Source organism: Cetorhinus maximus, chromosome 8 (assembly GCF_964194155.1).
Source record: "Cetorhinus maximus chromosome 8, sCetMax3.hap1.1, whole genome shotgun sequence".
Lineage (NCBI taxonomy): Eukaryota > Metazoa > Chordata > Chondrichthyes > Lamniformes > Cetorhinidae > Cetorhinus > Cetorhinus maximus.
In genome coordinates, this window is record NC_135886.1 from 4792586 (window position 1) to 4812745 (window position 20160).

Consider the following 20160-nt stretch of genomic DNA (forward strand, 5'->3'; position numbering starts at 1 on the left):
ATTAGGTCAGCTTTCTTATCGCTTTGGTTAGTAGGGTCATTTGAGACCTCAAAGGTTGGTTGTCGCCTCTCTTCTGCGAGTTGCTCCCTCCTCCTCTTCTCTCTTCCCCACCCCCCCCCCCCCCCCCCCACCTCCCCAGCCTGGGTAAAGTTTCCATGCTCAGGGTTACGAGCCATGGCCAATGACAGAATCAGTGAATTTCAGCAGTGATGACGAAAGAGCTAGAACCAGGTGGGACAATGGCTGCTTAGAGGCAGCGGATCCTCTGGGAAGAGGACTTTGTTTTCCTCATGTGTTTAAGGAAACGTATGGGAAACCAACCTTTCCCTAGTTGTATTGCTGATTGCTCATTGAAGTTGAAAATTGGGAAGTTCTTATGAGCAACTGTAGAGGAAAGTGCTGGTCCATGAGGTGTGGAGAAATGAATAGAGGAGCTGCTCTTGAACAGATCACCATTCCACCTTAAAGCTGTTTGTGGGAGCTTGCTGTGTGTGGATTGATTGTCAAGTTTCCTGACATTAGGGCAGTGAATACACTTCAAGAGTATTTCATCAACATTGAAGTCTGATAGGGGCTATATAAAACAAGTTATGTCTGATCAAAAATATATTTTCATTTGCAATATGATGTACCTTTTAAACGTAATAATGGTACAATGCCTCTTGTCAGCTTCATTTAACTTGGCTGCAGCTTCTGCAGGCATCATTTACACTTCTGGAAATAACTGGTTTAAGATTGAGAAACTGACAAGTGCATTTTTCCATCTTTCTATTCCTCTTCTAACATTTCCCCAGTAAACAAAGTACCACCTGTACACCATTACCTGTCAAAAAAGATACATCATCATTACATTGGTAATTATTAAACAACTCTTACATTTCAAAAGTCAACATACTTTGTTCTCAAATGCATCAAAACACGTTGTAGCTGTTCATTTATCAGGTCCATAAAACAGAAATCTGAAAAAGCTGGACCTGGGCTTACAAAACGAAGACATGAAGATAATTTTATACAAATTGTTCCAGCAGCTAAATATGTACCATTGACTTCAGCAGAAGATGATATTATGAACAGAAGCTAATTAGATAATCACTGCAGATCCCCAAGTTTGACAAAAAGATTCGCAATCATAAACGTTAAGCCTGTGTTGGGCATAGCAATGGCAGCGGACCATCAACAGTTACCTATGTTGCAGCTGTTGGAGCTGGCGGTCAATGTCATTGCTTCTGTGTTTGTTGAGCTGGTTGGCATTGGTACTGCTGGTAGTGAATGACGGTTCTCTGAGAGTCACACAGAGGAGTCTTTGCACCAAGGAGTCCAACCATCAGATGTAGGCTGTTATGTCACAGCAGTTGGTAAAGGCTGAGTTGTTTAAATCTCAGAGGGAAACTGGAACAACTGTCAGAACCTATATTTTCAATTGGTATGTTTGAGATGCAGCCCTGAATTCAGAAATAAAACCACCAAGCCTCAAGAGGATTTTTATATAAACTAAGTTAAACATTTATAAATTTAACAAGAAATTAAGCACATACACACGTCTACAAATTACTACCATAATAACTTTTAAACAAATCCCCAAATTAATTACTGCACGGTAAATCTTCATCAAGGCAACAATTAAAGAGTCATATGCACTCGGAACGTTAACTCTGTCTTTCTCTCCACAGATGCTGTCAGACCTGCTGAGTTTTTCCAGCAATTTTTGTGTTTCAGATTTCCAGCATCCGCAGTATTTTGCTTTTACATACAAAACTCCTTTCTGTTTATACCTAGCTTTCTCTTTGAATGTAAATTCTCATTGTATCACTAGGTCTTTGAACTCCACCTCCTCTAACAATAAAACCCCTTTCATATCATCAATTTTATTAGTTATATAAACACAGTGCTTGGTGTCTCCTAGCTAGTTGCAAGATTTTACTCCCTTTAGAATGGTTTATTCAACAAATGCAAATATACTCTTTACCTTCTAGCTTTACGTTTATCTAATTAACATCTCAAAGTACTATACATCAAAGCACCCAGACTAGGTGGCTTTAATCCAATTAAGCCACACACACACACAGACCCTACTATAAATCCAATTTAAAAATAATTTCCAATAACATTATACGCATTAATATCTCCATGACATAGGCGCTTTCTTCAAAACTGCAAGGACAGAGAACAGGATAATATCATTAATGTTTCATGAAGCAACTGCTGGGTTCTGAAGGTATTAGAGTAGACTGCTTAAATGGTTATATCAATACACCTTTATCCTATTTTTTTTCTATGCTTGAAGCAAAAGCTATGCCATTGCTGTAACAATCATCAATCTTATAAAACAAAAACAGAATTACCTGGAAAAACTCAGCAGGTCTGGCAGCATCGGCGGAGAAGAAAAGAGTTGACGTTTCGAGTCCTCATGACCCTTCAGCAGAACTGAGTGAAGTTAGGAGAGAGATGAAATATAAGCTGGTTTAAGGTTGGGGGGGGTGGGGGAGGGAGAGAAGTTGGGGGGGCGGGGTGGTTGTAGGGACAAGCAAGCAGTGATAGGAGCAGATAATCAAAAGATGTTACAGACAAAGGAACAGGGAGGTGTTAAAGGTGGTGATATTATCTAAGAGAATGTGCTAATTAAGAATGGATGGCAGGACACTCAAAGTGCTGCTCTAGTGGGGGTGGGGTGGAAAGACTGACAGGGTATTATAGTTATAGATTTAAAAATAATGGAAATAGGTGGGAAAAGAAAAATCTATATAAATTATTGGAAAAAAACAAAAGGGAGGGGGAAGAAATGGAAATGGGGGTGGGGATGGGGGAGGGTGTTTAAGATCTAAAGTTGTTGAATTCAATATTCAGCCCGGAAGGCTGTAAAGTGCCTAGTCGGAAGATGAGGTGCTGTTCCTCCAGTTTGCGTTGGGCTTCACTGGAGCAATGCAGCAAGCCAAGGACAGACATGTGGGCAAGAGAGCAGGGTGGAGTGTTAAAATGGCAAGCGACAGGGAGGTTTGGGTCTTTCTTGCGGACAGACCGCAGGTGTTCTGCAAAGCAGTCGCCCAGTTTGCGTTTGGTCTCTCCAATGTAGAGGAGACCGCATTGGGAGCAACGAATGCAGTAGACTAAGTTAGAGGAAATGCAAGTGAAATGCTGCTTCACTTGAAAGGAGTGTTTGGGCCCTTGGATGGTGAGGAGAGAGGAAGTGAAGGGGCAGGTGTTGCATCTTCTGCGTGGGCATGGGGAGGTGCCATAGGTGGGGGTTGAGGAGTAGGGGGTGATGGAGGAGTGGACCAGGGTGTCCCGGAGGGAACGATCCCTACGGAATGCTGCCGGGGGGGTGAAGGGAAGATGTGTTTGGTGGTGGCATCATGCTGGAGTTGGTGGAAATGGCGGAGGATGATCCTTTGAATGCGAGGCTGGTGGGGTGATAAGTGAGGACAAGGGGGACCCTATCATGTTTCTGGGAGGAAGGAGAAGGCGTGAGGGCGGATGCGTGGGAGATGGGCCGGACACGGTTGAGGGCCCTGTCAACGACCGTGGGTGGAAAACCTCGGTTAAGGAAGAAGGAGGACATGTCAGAGGAACTGTTTTTGAAGGTAGTATCATCAGAACAGATGCGACGGAGGCGAAGGAATCTTATAAATACTATCTATATGTTACCACATATGGGTCTGCCACTTCAATTGTACACATGCAGCAAGCAATCAGCTGCCATTATGTTCATCAGTAATCTGGTTAATATTTACAATTATTCTCACGTTTTTTTTCTCCCCATTTTTTTAGTGTACTTTAGAAGGTTTGTAATCACCTGTATTAGCTGTTGGCATTGTGCAAGCAGGTCACATGCAGCAGTAAGCACATCACAAGATAATATTCCATAACTCCCAATTGTTCTGGTTTATTTGGAGAACTTCATTGCAATTGTATTGTGACTTCCTCAATTCCAATTTTTTGAATCCTGACATTTTAGGGTTTTAAATTGGCTGTGATTACAAATCTTAGAGTTGGTTTAGCAGCACTTTGTCGATTGGTGACACCACATCTCGAATACTGTGTACAGTTTTGATCTCCTTATTTAAGGAAAGATGCAAATGTGTTGGAGAAAGAGGAGGTTTACTAAATTGACATCTGGAATGCGCAGGCTGTCTTATGAGGAAAGGTTGGACAAACCGGGCTTGTTTCCACTGGAGTTTAGAAGAGTGGGGGAGTGACATGAATGAAGTCTATAAGATCCTGAACGGTCTCCACAAGGTAGACATGAAAAGGATGTTTCCTCTTGTGAGTGAGTCCAGAACTAGGGGGCACTTTTAAAATTAGGGGTTGCCCTTTTAGGACAGAGATGAGGAGAATTTTTTTATGAAGAATGTGCAATTCTGGGACTTTCTGCCTCAGAAGGCGATAGAAGCAGGGTCATTGAATATTTTTAAGGCAGAGGTAGATAGATTCTTGTTAGGCAAGAGAATCAGAAGTTATTGGGGGTAGATGGGAATCTCGAATTTGAAACACAAACAGGCCAGCCATGACCTTATTGAATGGCAGAGCAGGCTTGTGGGGCTGAATGGCCTACTTCTCCTATTTCATATGTTTACATGTATTTTGCTCTGGAATCTGGGTTCAAGTCCAGTGCCGATGAATGAAATGAAGATGTTATCTTTACTGCTTAAGTATAGGTAAATAAAGACCCTATTAAAACAAATTTTGGAAGTCTTAATTTGTTGCAGGCAGAACAAAACTGCACCTAATTAGCATTAAATTGCAGTGTCACCTGGACCACAAAGATGGCTGGTTTTAGAAAAAGAATATCACCATAGAATTCTGGGTGGGGGGTGGGGGGCAGTGTGGTTCTCCTCTCAAGTCTGCATTTAGGCATTACGTTGGGGTAGAATAAGGAGGTTTGATCTGCAGCTGCCTGTGCTGCTATACAAAAAGTGGTAAGTGGTCCAACTTTGACATTCCTCACCTTGGGCACATGGAACAAATTCTACTTTTTGACACAGTGGAAATGTACATTTTATTTTTGCTGACAGTGGTACAAACTTAGCTTGTCTTCCCAACTTTGTTTTGTAGCTCTAAATTCTACAACTTGCCCATTTTGTCCACTGAAGTTGTGTAACTTTGCCATTTGGGAATCGAATAGAAGGATCCTGTATATTGATATTGTACAGGACAGTGTGCCACTGCAGCATGTGCTGAAAATTGTTTGTCTACAAGTTGAATATCTGTAATCTAAAGATTGTTTCTTTGTATGAAAGGTTCACCGGAAACATTTCTTTTAATCTTCTCATGGCTATTCAATAGCTTAAAAACTGGCTGGGTAGGATGAAAGCTGTTCAGAGTGTGGTACAATTCCATGATGCTGTACTGGCAGGCTGCTGCTTGGTAACCAGATAAAACAGTTTGAAGTGTATGACCATAAATGCCAAACTCATTACTGAAGAAAAGATTAAGCATCAGTTGTGCATTACTGGTGATGGGATACAGATAACTGCAGCGGAAAGAGTTCTATTCTTGCATAAGAGATTTACAAGACTGACTCATTTACTTATTTTCATTTCCCCTACATAACCTGTGACATTGTCAATTCCAGCCACTAGCTAATTATTGTGCTGTTATGCTTTTGTTATTTTCCACACTATTCCAAACCAACTAATATCTTTACTTCCAACTGCATCTCTTCCAAACATTTTATTTCCAACAATAGCTTCACTGTTCATCCTGTCTACTTCCTATCCTTTTTCTTTTTCCTTACTTTATTCTTTGAAACCTAGCCTGCCCTTGTTTCTTTTCTGTGCATACTCTTAGCACTAGCAACACCTACCAATGAATACTAGTAATGGATTCATTCAATCCATTCAGCTCCATAATTACTATCCATTGTATTATGTATTCATGGATTCTATTCTACCAAATCACTCTTGCCCTATTAAACAGTGATTCACTGAGTGACCTCACAAGTGGCCACTAGTACCAAAAGATCGAAAGTTTTGATGGTACTGATTTCCTTTGAGTACCTGATATGAGCTTTCAAAAATTAGAACATGAGGTCCTTGAGTTTGTAACAATTTGTAAAGGTCTTGTAAAGCTCTCGTCAGTTTTTGTTGGGAGTCCTAACATGGAATAGATTGAAAACCACTACTCTTAACTAAAATAAAGCAAACACTTTGCGGAGTTGGTCATGCAAGGATCATTAAAAACTGTATGATGTCAACCTGAGATTACTAAAGGTCTTGTAACGCATTGATTTTCAATTGGCCATAAAATTATAACCAGCTGCCAGTTCAACAGAGTTTGCAGTCTCGACCCTATGTACAGCTGGAAAGCGTGTCAGTTTATTTCTGAATCACATGTGCTGGAAACATTGCACAATTGCAGGACATCATTTAATTTCTTGAACAAAAACAATAATACCTGGAAAAACTCAGCAGGTCTGACAGCATCTGCGGAAAGGCATACAGTTGATGTTTCGAATCCATATGACCCTTCATCAGAACCCTTCATTTAAGTTCTTGAATTTGTTTTTGTTCATTAGGTGTGCCTGACCCATATGCTTAAAATATAACTTTTAGGAAGCATCCAAACAATATAAAATACTGTACAGTTCCAGGTAAACCTTGTTTGTTATTTGCACAAATTGAGGGGATATTGCAATTTCATTAATTGCATCCAATCACATCAGAAATATGTAATTGTATTTTACAGATGTCGCAAACCATTTCATAGCATTCCAAAGCATAGTCTAGTTTCTTTTACAAGTTGTTTTCTGCTCCAGTCCCTGCATGGTGTGTGCTTATGGACAAAAAATTTATTGCTAGGCATCACTGGCTGTACGAATCCGAAGAAGCTGAGAGAGAGCATTCCAACAGGAGTGTAAGGTGCCTTCTCATAGTGGAATGGCCAGTTGTAGATATGAGCCAATGTCATACTGCTGCTCCAATGATTTGTATTCATTGGCAGAGATCTGGTGACAGGTCACTTGCCAGCCATCTGGCCACAGTGATGGATGCCATGTATAATAATTAATGCAAGTGCAATCAGTCATCATTTCACATTCATCTCTGCTAACTAGGGTGTTAGGAATGTAACTTTCTTGTATAGTTGTTTAGAAAAAAACAGTTGATTTTTGTGTTAGTACTTAGAATATATTGTGCATCAAACAGGTTAAAGTAGCCCAACACATACATATAATGGGAAAAATAATTCAGAGAATTAACACAATTGATGAGTTCAGGAAATTAATTTTAAATAACTCTGTGAGCAATGCCACACAAGATTAACTGGTTTCTATAATTAACTTGTTACAAGTATGAAGTTTGTAAGATTGTTATGTTTTGGGGCTGTCTCTTTAATTTAGGGTAAAATGGAGGAATGAAGGGGGTCATTTAACTTATTCTGAATTCTGCCCGTTCCTGATCCACACTGTCAAGGAGCTGGAAGTCCTAATGATGAGCAACAAGACTTTACTGTGCTGAGATAGCTCACAATGTCTCCTCCAAAAACTGCAAGACAATTGTAGAGAGGGCAGCCCAGCTTGCAAACAAGATCACTAATCCCAACGCCAGATTACGCAGTGAAGAGAATGAATAAAGTGTCCTGGCATAGCCACATCTCTTTAATAAAGGTTTAAAGTACAGAAAAAAATACAAGGCTGGGTGGCTTGGTTGTTAAAAATTAAAGGGGGGCCCAGGTTGCCTTACTGGGAAGAAGGTGCAAGATGTTCACATCTGTAAACAATAACCAGAGTAATTGTGCTGACGATGAATAGGCTATTAGTCTCCAAGTCTCTCAGGGAGGTGATAGGAATGTCAGGTTTTGTAAATGGTTATAGTTTAAACTGTCTTTAATTCCAAGATAGAATGGCTTTGGGGATCTAGAGGATTGCTAATTAGCATTTCTACTTGGATACAAGAGCCATGTGGTTCATGTTGCTCTGGAGATGGGCTTTGAGAGTGGAAGTGTCCATTGCAAACCATTGTTGTATCGACTTACGTGTTTCTTAAGATAGATTGGTCGGCAAGAATCTGAGAGAGAGCAGAGAGGTAGAGGCAGCCAGTCTCTGTTGTTCACCATGCAGAATGTGGGTGGGAGCTCATGCTCTGATTGAAGAGACCAAGGTAATAAGGATTTAAATTAAAGATTTGCCTAGCTTTGGCTAGAGGGAGGAATCTCCAGAAGTAACCCTCACTTTGAAAGTCATTTTGGAGATTATAAGCTATTTGGCTGGAAAAGGAGAAAGGAACCAAGCCGTTGGGAGCAGAGCATAGCTTTGGATTGGTTCCTGGAGAATGAAGTGTCCACTTAAAGGACAGGGTAAAGTATAACCATGGAGGGGGATTTTTGGATGTTTTAAAAGTTAAATGGGGAAACTTTTCTGTAGCTTAGAGTTTAAATTGTCTACTGTTTAATCAATGTTGCTTTTAGTTTATTGTTTGTTTCAGTAAAAATCTTAAAACTTGAAATCTTGCTGGGTGATCTTTCCAGTTGGTCACTGGAAATTCAGATATCTTATGGTCTCTGTGGGGATCGTAACAAGCTGTAAATTGAAGTTGCACTTCCAGTGTCCTAGTTAGCAGAGACTAATGTGGAAATACTGTGTTGGATTGATTGGTGACTAAAATTTGGGGTGAACTGTAGGTGATGGGGTCAAGTTTACACTCTTAAATATCCTAGTGTGCATTCTTGGAGAATGTTATTGATAAGAGGATAAATGACTATATAAGTTGGATTTGTTTAATCACTTCAAAATGTTTCTGCTCTGGTTTCTGAAACAACAACTCTAGAAATGTACATCTGGGAGAAATCATCTTCTTGAGTTCTGTACCTGATGATAGGCAACCCACAGTGCCACGACCTCTTAGGGCAAGGGGGCAGGTCCCGAATCTATCCCAGCCAGAACAGGGATTGAACCCTATGCTCTAGGCACCAATCTGATTCACACCCATCGTCCAGCCAACTGAGCCACATGGCCCCTCAAGGAGTCTGAGTTGCTGTGGCAACATATACTTTTACATGCACGTTGTAGCCTGTAGCTATGGATAGTGATGTAGAGGCTCCAATTTCTTTTCATCACATGGCTGACCAAGAATCTCTCCTGCTGTTGCTACCTGCTGTTGGCGTATGTTGGAAGGATTTACAAGTTGATACTCAACCTGTATGGATGTATTATGAATGCACCTTCTTTGGCCACCAAGTCCTGGAGTGAAACTGGAACCTGGAGCTTCTGACTCCGAGTCAGGGACACTATCCAGTGCGCTACAAGACCTTTGGAAGAAGTGTGTGATTCTTCTTCTCCACTTTTGATTGTCAGATGTTTAGTCAAATTTACTGTCTTGTTTTTCCGTTGACCAGCATTTGGTGCATTTAGTCATTTTTTCTTTCTGCTGCATCACATACTGTATCACTGATGTCACATTTTAAATTTGAACACTAACCACTCAATCATCCCTGGTGCTTCCTTATGCATGACCAGGCACCAAGATTAGGTGCAATTATATCATTGTTTTTATTTAGCACAGAATTATTTACTTATCCCATTTTCTCTCTGTGGTTCATTGGTGTCATCCAAATTCTGGGCAACAATGGAAGCAGGAAAGAATCATTCTATGTACACTGCCATAATATGTAGACCAGTTTCATTTCATAGATGATTCATCTAAAATGTCAGCTTGACTCACTGGTAGAATTCTTGCCTCTGACAATCATACGGATAAAAGCCCCAGTTTAGGTCTTGACACAATCTAGACTTGTATTTCAGTGCACTAAAAAAAGACTTTCATGTATAGAACACCTTTCACAACCACCAGATGTCTCAAAGTGCTTTACAGCCAGTGAAGTACTTTAGAAGTGTAGTCACTGATGTAATGTAGGAAACTTGGATGCCAATTTGCACACAGCAAACATCCATAAACAGCAATATAACAATGGCTAGTTTTTTTTGTGATGTTAATTGAGGGATACGAAGCATTTTAAAGGAGAAGAGAGATGTTTAGGGAGGAAATTCCAGAATTCAGAAGGTAATCGATCTCTACCTTTGCTCCTCGCCCTCTTTTGGGGGCTTCAGAAGGCCTCTCAGCAAGCACTAGGATGGCTGATCTGGGCAGAGTTCCTCAAAAATGTACCAGAGGTTTATTTTGGGCTTTTATCAACTGCCCTTATTCCCTGCTCTGAAATATTTTTCCACTATAATAAAATATTTTTCACACTGCTGCAGAGTGTCAGGAACCTATAATGTTATTGGAATTTATTGTAAGGAAGAATAGTTGGGGGTGTGTGTGTATTAAAAGCAGCTGGTCTGAAGGCTTTAATGTATCAGAAGATAAGCTAGATTTGAAATACTAAGTAGGTAAACGTGGCTGAAGTTTTAGAATGTGGAGTGTAAAGGGAAAATTTGCATTTTAGATAAACCAGAGTAATTTGAATTTCAAAAGAGGTGGTGAAATGTTACACTTAGCCAGAAGAAGCCAAACAGTGCAACAAAAACAGAAAATGCTGGGAAAACTCAGCAGGTCTAACAGCATCTGTGGAGAGAGAAAAAAAAGAGTTAACGCTTCAAGTCCTTATGACTCTTCTTCAGACAGCGTGTTTATTTTTTCTCAAAGCTTACTGATAAAATTGGTACTTTGAAAGATTTTTATTATTAGAAAAGTAGAGTCGAAAAGACATATTGGGACAATGGGATTTACATTAAAAAAGGAGAAACCTGTATAAAGGAGATGAGGTAATGTGTAAGAGAAGGCATTCTAACAGGTATGAAAAGCCTCTAAGCCTCAAGTTGCTGTCTACAGGAACTGAAAGTGAAGAAAACTCACTTTGAATTCCACTGTTCAGGGTATTGTGTTACATTGCCTGGATCTTTTAAAATCTATGTGTTTTACTATTGCCTTAACGGAGGTATAACTGGGAGTTAGATTAACTGGGGGAGCTAGGGGTTATCATAGTAGTAATTTGTAAACCTATGTTTGTACTTAAAATCATTTTTTTATTAATAAAGGTTTAATTTAGTTTTGTAAGAAGCCTATAAGACTCAGTGGTCTTATTCTACTGAATTCAAGGCACACATCTCAAAATAAATACAAATTGTACAATAGTTGTGGCACATGTTTCAAGGTTCCCTCTGGGATTTTAACAGCTCAGCATTTACCACCTGCTGTACCATAATGAGAGACATGTTGGGGGTTTGGAAGACATGTCTCGTTGATCAGATTTTGGATGTTGAACAAATGGGGTGGAAACTTGACAGATTTGAGTTCTTTCCCAAATTCTGTTTGTCTTCTGCAGATAGTTTCCTTTCTTTACCCCCACCCCCACTCCCACTGAGTGGTTTGCTAGCCTATTTCAGAGGGCATTTCAGAGTCAATCACTTGTGGATTTGGAGTCACATGTAGGCCAGACCAGGTGAGGATGGCTGATTTCCTTCCCTAAAGGGGCATCAGTGAACCAGTTTTTGAGGTTTTACAGCAATCGCTTTCAATTCCAGTTATTAATTAATTTAATTTAAATTCCACCAGCTGTCATGGCGGGGTTTGAACCTTTGTCGTCAGAGCATTAGCCTGGGTCTCTGGATTACTAGTCCCTGTGACATTACCACTATACCACCATCTCCCCATTGTTATTCTCCTAGTTTTAACTACTGGAAGATAATTTCTACACATATATAAAGCTATCATTACTATTTTGCAACTTGTTATGTGGAATACTAACCTTGAGACATGATTCTGATTTGCATTTTGATAGATTCTCCTTGAGGACAAAGTTTCTGATCTAACAATCTATATTACCAAGCTCTAACCAGTCATAACCATGAACTTCTGTGTTAGTATTTTGCAGAGAACAGTTTTAATGAAACATCAATATTGATAAGTAAAAATCTAGTTCCCAGGGCCAGATAAGTTGGGTGTTTGATGGTTCTGAAGTTCCCAGAAAACATCAATGATTTATTTTTGGCTTTTCTCAGCTGCCCTTATTCCCTGATCTGAAATATCTTCCCACTACAATAAAATAATTTTCACACTAACATTGCAGTACTAAAATTAAGAGGTACTTTGCCAGAACATCCAAACAGCAACGTGTTGTTTTTAGTGTTACAACATTGTGGGATTTTGCACCACCACATTCAGACATTGCATAAGCCTACTACTTTTGTCAAATAACTAGGTAAAGATTTCATTTTTTAAAAATGTACAATTTTACACACAGTGCAATTGCATATTTGTCTACACAGTATTTTCAAGAGTGATAATTGACATTAGTTTCCTATTAGTTAATTTAATATACTAATACAATGTTATCAGGATTAGGATGTATTGGTGGCAACCAAGGATTGGGTGGACTGCATCCTTTCAAAAAAAAATTTTTAAGGGCCAGTGGAAGCTCAATTGTTCAGAATACCAAGACTGTTCTATCTATCCCACTACCAGAAACAGGGTACAATTTGCAACTTGTGCAGCATTTGGAGTATTAACTCTTATTTCTGTGCAGACAGGCAGCTACTATCTGGAATGTTTTCACGGGAAAATTAATCAGACACTTCATACAACTGTGAAAAGAAACGGTCAAAAACAAAACTTAATGTTTGTGTGAATGATGGGCTGAAAACAAAATTTGTAGAGTTCCATAGGTCCATTTTCTTTAACTCCCTAATTATGTTGAGCTTGAATGTGGGTGGAAGCTAAAGATACCTGCTTGAAAAACTAGAGCTCCTTATTCCACCTAGCCATTTAAAAGCCATCATACTTCCAGATGGGTTAAGCCCATGAGTAGTTAAAGCATACAGACAGGAAAGTTACAGCTTCCTGGTCCTGAATCAACTGATCTCAGAATTCTAGTTCGGCGAATGGAGAAAATGACCAGGATTCCCACCTCATCAGAAATCCATTTCGGAGCTACCCTCCAACATTGATTGTCTGCCAGCATTCATGGTTGAGGCTTATTCCTAAGGAATAACCACTTTGAGGTATCAGAGGGCCACTGCCACCCATGGTCCACCAACGAGTCACCACGAGTCAGGAAGCAGAAAAGGTTATGTTTATGCATTTGTCAAAAAAAAACCTTCTGTTTTAAAATACAATTAATTCTTTATGGCCACTGTTTGAGTAAAAATTGGTCAACTCCATTGTTGCACATGCCTCTGTGAAGAATGTAAAATTAAGTAAAAACAGATGGTTCATTCCCCTTCCTTCCGCATAAATCTTTATGCAACTTAACATATCACAACAGAACAACTGATGGGTACTGCAGCTTTAAAATAACCAGTGAAAAATATAGATTATTGTTAGGAAGCCAAGGTGAAGGGCTAAGTGCTATGGTGGCGAACACTAGCAAGTATGAATGGTAGGAACTTTGAGGCAAATCAAAAAATAGTAATGTTACATCTTCCCTGGCGTTTACAATATCATAGGTTATAGCAGAAATAAAAGGTTGAATGAAGTCCTCATAAGCACTAGTTACTTTCACATCATGGTGGTGCACAAGCTTTTGCGCACTGCTGTACCTGCTGGGCATTTGTTGGTGAGCCACATGTTTTCCAAGTTTCTGACCTGCAGTGTTGGCATTCATGCAGAATTGGGCCCTGGATGCTCACCTCATTTATGTTTTAAGTGTGCCACTGACACAATGAATTCTGGCTTTTGTTGCAGTTGGTGCACTATAGACACAAAAACGCTGTGTTGCATTTGGAAATGGCATGGGTGAAGAATTGTAAGATGGTGCAGTTGGGAGATTGAGGAGAACAGTGGATGGAGAATGTACAGAAAAGTACTTGTGCAGTGGGCTGGGGAGCATATCACCAGGTGGCTCGGTGTTTGTCCCTGACTGTTTTTGATCTGCTGCCACTCAACTATGTAATCAGCACTGCTGTCAGAAACAGCCATGAAGGCGAAAAAACATAGTCTTAGCTTGAGAAGCCGGGGTGAGAAGCAAGAGACATTTCTGACCACCCAATTCGGTTGGTTGATCGCCGAAGGTGCTCTATCAAGTAACTAACTTTACTAACTTGTCCTGATCTGTTCCGATCCAGGACCTATTTTGTGCTTCGTGCTTGCCTTGAGAGGGATTTGCATTCGTGAACCCCTCCCCTCCTCTCCCCCAGCTGGCGGTGGCAGTGGTTGTGGCTGCTGCTGTCAACGGGCTATTTAAAGACGTTTCGGCGCTGAGGCTTGCAGGCGATTCAATGAGCTTTGCTGCGGACAAAACGCGATCGGTCAGTGAGGGAAGGAAGCGCGACCTCTCCCTCTGGCTGCTGCAGACATCCCCATGCACCTCTGCGGCCCCGTTTTGTCTCTGTATTTGCTATTAATTACAACGCAAGCCGGGTAGTCGGAGCCAGTCAGTTGAAAATCTAGCACAGCATCGCCTTGCAAATCCCCCTCCCCCATCTCTCTTCCTCTGCTTTCAATTGCCTGGTAAGTAGGATATTGCACGACGCAGTTCTTTTTAAAGTTACAATTTTCTGTTGTGGCTGAAATTAATTAGAATTAATAATTGATGAATCTCCGGGTTTATGTTGCAGTGGCTGGTAATTAATACCAGCATGCTGAGGTGGCACGCTATTTTATTGTAATTTTATTGTGCCCCTCAAAGGGACCAGGATACTCTTCCAGTTGAACTGCTACTTCCTTTCCCTGTGGTGCGATTTATTAACCATAGAGGTAAGTAACTGGATTCACCGGTGTTTCCTATTGCCAGCATTTTAGCCAGATTATACAATGATCTTAGGAGCGATTGCACGATTTATTTTGAAGGTTGCATTTACTGTAGTTGTCCACTTGCCTGAAGAAGAATCTTTGGTTCTGCAGTCTCTCCGTTTAATTTGTGCCTCAGTTCTGAAAGGCAGTCCATTTTGCAAAGATACAGCTTCTAAACTGGCATCTGAGGGCAGAATCTGTCATTCCCTCTGCAGTCAGCTGGTGTAACCTATTCAAAATGCTGCATCAAACTTGTTTTTGTGAAAATAATTGACTGCCGACACTTTTACCTAATTTACCCAATACCTATGTTGGCTAAAGTTTCAGTAACTGGTGGTTAAATGGGAACATTCTGATATTTGTGGAGGATTCTCAAATTAGCAATTATGTGATACAAAAGTTAGTACAAAAATGTGCACCTTTCCAATGTGAATTTGCAATCTTTTGTTAGTTTCCTGCATTTTCGTTAAATTAAAACATTTGAATATATGGTGGTTCTTGTATAAACACATGTACCATGTTACTATGTGGTAGACAAGCCATTGTAATGAATTTGAAGTACAAGTGTGTACATTAATTCTTCCAAAGTATATAGTAAGCATGTTCAATCTAAACTATTTTTTGCACCATTCAGTAGGAGGAAAAAAATAGCAAATGAATCTGCTGGAAACACCCAAACAGCCAAGCAGCATTCATGGGGAGAGAAGCAGTTAACATTTCAGATCAATAACCTTTTGTCAGAACTGGAAGAATTTAGAGAGGTAGTTTTTTTAACAACTACAGAGAGAGAGGTAAAGAAGCGGGCGGGGGTGGGGGTTGCAGTGGGAGGAGAGGAAGGAACAAAAAAAAGGAACATCTCCCTAAGGGGAGGTATGGGACTAGTAAAGAAACAGAAAGTGAGTCCAGAGAAGCTGTAAATGGCGACAACAGAACCACTCCCAGCATCTCCTGTCTAATAAAATGGGATAGCAGTTATGATCTGAAACTGTTGAACTGAGAAGCTCAGTCTGGAAGATTATATAGTCCCTAAAGCATGGAATGTGCAGAAGGGACCATCCATTTCACAGTGCTCTGATTCGTCTGTCTCTTTCCTAAAATGTTACAGATGTTTGGAAGTGGATTATTATAAGCATGTTGAGTGAGTATTAATCCCCTCCATCCGAGAATAATCTGGAGAAAAAAATTATAGGTGCTTTCTTTCCTTTTTACATAAAAAGTTAATCTTAATATTGTCTTAAATTATGCACACTTATTTCTCCATACTTTTTTGACTTGATGAGCAGGATTGGATTCATTCAGTCACAGTAGATCACTTGTTCTGATGCTCCTGAAGTTGCATCGAATTAACTTTTTTGTGCTGTTGGTGAGAACACGTGGCTGGAATTAAGACAGCCAGTTCCAGTTTGACAGGAGATTTGCAGTCATGCCTGCATGCCTGGCTTATGGTTTTTGGTCATCAGGACAAACCCTTCATTGTCATGAATCCATAATTGGAGTGAGCTGACTTTTTCCCTCCTCCATTTTTCTCTTTCAGTTTAGGATTTGTTGAGAGGTATACAGAAAGATATATCGCCCATAAATTTGGGTGATATATTTAAAGGTGTATCTACAGTAAAACCTTCAGAGTAAAAATCAACAAGCATACTTAAAATTTTTGAGTCCCTTTGTCAGTTGAAGCATTTACTTTGGACCTTGATTTTGAGTTGGAGTTTAGAAATGCGGTTACTGATTTGGGATTAAGCAATACTGTGATAATGGAAATGTTTATGGATCTTTATTTGTGCTATATTAACAAATTTTAAATCTCTGTGTGATTTTAAACACATTTGACCAACGGTAGCTTCTGCTGATTCGTCTGAGGTGGTTTCTAAAGGTGTATGTTACACAATAATGATTGCAGACGCAGCTTATTTTAATGCTTTGATTGGGTTAGCAAATGTTGCACATAGCGAGGACCAGCACATTTCTGCAACTTCCTTCCCCATATCCCCTTTTCAGAAGTGATTCCTGAATGTTGCACGCTGATTTTGTGCATGTTATAGTTGTCGCACTTGCCACAGCAGTTATGAGCCCAAGTGACACAACATGTCACAGGTACAAACTCTAATATAGAAATAAAAGTTGGTATAAATTACAGGGCTTATTACAAAACATAATGATGGGACTGTGATAAATCTCAAGAATATCGGTCTGCAATACATCCCCAGCTAATCTGTATATTAACATTCAGTACCCAAGGGAGATGAAGAAAAGCTGTCAGTGTTAGAAATTGGAAAGTAAAACACCTGTTGAAGGTGCACAGACAGTTCAGCATCTGTAAATGAATGGATTAAATAATTGGGTGTGTAACCTTTTATCAGTTTGATTTTTGAAAATTTGTGTTCAAGGGTCATGTATTATAGGGTAATTATTGGCAGGACAATGGGAAATGTAGTAATAATTATCAATGGTGCTTCAATTATGCAGCTGCAGCCAGCAGAGTATTAAACACTTTAGTTCTGGAATATCTGTTAATGCTATTAATTCATGGGTTTATTAGGATAAGAACATAATGTTTATGACCAGGAAAGGACTCAAACATGTCCTTTTTCATAGATTACCTTCACCTATGTGCCTGCTGATCATATTCATTAATTCCTTCCCTAACTGGAAACCCAATCCTAGCTGCTTTCTATAGTAGTGTAATTCTGTTATAATTACTGTTATATTCATATGGACTTTTCAGATAGGTCTCAGTATTTACGCTGCTGAAGTTGCTTCCTTATCCTGCCGACAGACTTGTAGATACAGGTTTGTTTTGGTTCCACAAATTTATCATTGTAATAAGAAGCCAGATTTAGCAGCATAAAATTCCAAGAGCTGGATTGCATTTGCAGCATAAAGCCACATCTCTTGTTTTGTGAATCCATTTATGCCTTCTCTGTCAACGGTAACCTTTCCCATTAACTCCATTACCTTAAATCTATGACACCTGGTTATTGATCCCTCCATCAAGGGGAATACCTCCTTCCTGTCTACCCTATCTATGCCCCTCATAATTTTATACACCTCAATCATGTCCCCCCGCAATATCCTCTACTCCAGGGAAAATAACCATAGTCTATCCAATCTCTCCTCACAACTAAAACTCTCCAGCCTAAGCAACATCCTAGTAAATCTCCTCTGCATTCTCCCTAGTGAAATTACATCCTTCCTATAATGCGAATTCTAGAACTGCACGCAATACTCTAGCTGTGGCCTAACCAGCGTTTTATGCAGTTCCAGCATAGCCTCCCTGCTCTTATATTCTATGACTTGGCTAATAAAGGCAAGTATCCCATATGCCTTCTTAACCACCTTATCTACCTGTCCTGCTACCTTAAGGGACTGGTAGACATGCACACCGAGGTCCCTCTGATCCTCAGTACTTCCCAGGGTCCTACCATTCACCGTGTATTCCCGTGCCTTGTTGTCCTGCCCAAGTGCATCACCTCAAACTTCTTCGGATTAAATTCCATTTGCCACTGATCATCCCATCTGACCAGCCCGTCTATATCCTCCTATAATCTAAGGCTATCCCCCTCACAATTTACCACCCCACCAAGTTTTGTGTCATCCGTGAACTTACTGATCAACCCTCCTACGTTCAAGTCTAAATCGTTTATATATACCACAAACAGCAAGGGACCCAACACCGATCCCTATGGAACCCCATTGGATGCAGGCATCCAGTAACAGAAACACCTCTCAACCATCACCCTCAGCTTCCTGCCACTCAGCCAATTCTGGATCCAATTAGCCAAATTGCCTTGGATCCCATGGGCTCTTAACTTCGTTATTAGCCTCCCATGCGGGACCTTATCAAAAGCCTTGCTGAAGCTCAAGTAGACTACGTCAAATGCATTGCTCTCATCTACACACTTCGTCACCTCTTTGAAAATTCAGTCAAATTGGTCAGACATGACCTCCCCTTAACAAAACCACGCTGACTGTCATTGATTAATCCCTGCCTCTCCAAGTATAGATTAATTCTTTCCCTCAGAATTGCTTCCAATAGTTTCCCCACCACTGAGGTTAGACTGACTGGCCTGTAGTTCCCTGGTTTATCCCTTCTTCCCTTCTTTGGCTGTCCTCCAGTCCTCTGGCACCTCTCCTGTGGCCAGAGAGGTATTGAAAATTATTGCCAGCGCCCCTGCTATCTCCTCCCTTGCCTCACTCAACAGCCTGGGATACATTTCATCTGGGCCTGGAGATTTATCTACTTTTAAGCCTGCCAGACCACTTAGAGCCTCCCCCCTTTCTAAGCTAATTTCTTTAATTATATCACAGTCCTTCTGCCTGATTTCCATACCCATGTCATCCATCTCACTTGTGAACGCTGACACAAAATATTCATTTAGAACCCTACCTACGTCTTCTGGCTCCACACACAAATTACCACTATGGCCCTTAATGGGCCCTACTCTTTCCCCAGTTATCCTCTTACTCTTAATGTATTTGTAAAATAACTTTGGATTTTCCTTTATTTTACCTGGCAATGTTTTTTCATGCCCCCTTTTTGCTCTTTTAATTTCCTTTTTAAGTTCCTCCTTATACATTCTATACTGCTCTAGGGCTTCTGCTGTTTTGAGCCCTCGGTATTTAGCATAATCCCTTTTTCTCTTTATCCAATCCTGTATATCTCTCGACATCTAGGGCTCTCTGGATTTGTTGGTCCCACCCTTTATCTTTACTGGAATATGTTGGCCCTGTACTCTCCCTATTACCTTCTTGAATGAATCCCACTGCTCTGACGCAGATTTACCTAAAAGTAGCTGCTCCCAGTCCACTCTGGCCAAATCATATCTGATCATGTTAAAATCGGCCTTCCCCCAATTTAGAACTGGCCCATCCTTACCCTTTTCCACAACAACCTTGAATCTAATGGAGTTATGATCACTATCTACAAAATGCTCCCCCACTGATACCTCTACCACTTGGCCGGCTTTATTCACTAAAATTAAGTCCAGGGCCATCCCCTCTCTTGTAGGACTTTCTACGTACTGGCTTAAAAAGCTCTCCTGGATGCATTTTAAGAATTCCACTCCCTCTAAATCTATCACACTATGACTAACCCAGTTAATGTTGGGGAAGTTGAAATCCCCCGCTATTACTACCCTATTATTTTTACACTTCTCTGAAACTTGCCTACATATCTGCTCTTCTATTTCTCCCTGACTGTTTGGGGGCCTATAGTACACTCCCAGCGGTGTGATTTTCCTTTTTTGTTTTTAAGTAGGATTCATATGGCTTTGTTTGAGGAGCCTTCTATGATGTCATCCCTCCTTACTGCTGTAATTGTTTCCTTGATCAATATTGCAATACCTCCTCCTCTTTTACCTCCTTCCCTGTCTCGCCTGAAGACCCTATATCCTGGAATATTGAGCTGCCAATCCTGCCCCTCTCTCAACCATGTCTCTGTGACAGCAATGACATCATACTTCCATTCCCTCAGCTCATCTGCCTTATTCGTCAGGCTCCT

The 20160-nt window shown here is 40.4% G+C and overlaps 1 protein-coding gene across 6 annotated transcripts in view; it reads left to right on the forward strand.

Moving 5' to 3' along the window:
• LOC144683392 (AMP deaminase 2-like) overlaps positions 1–20160 on the forward strand; it is a 146334-nt gene that overhangs the window by 45692 nt on the left and 80482 nt on the right. The window contains exons 1-2 of one of the 6 annotated variants that reach the window (XM_078546356.1): positions 13892–13951; positions 14557–14624. The exons of 3 other annotated variants lie outside the window; for them this stretch is intronic. The gene's annotated coding sequence lies outside the window, so the exon portion shown is untranslated. Of the gene's footprint in view, positions 1–13891; positions 13952–14116; positions 14379–14556; positions 14625–20160 lie in introns of those variants that run through there. 2 more of the 6 variants (XM_078546355.1, XM_078546357.1) reach the window with 2 other exon arrangements.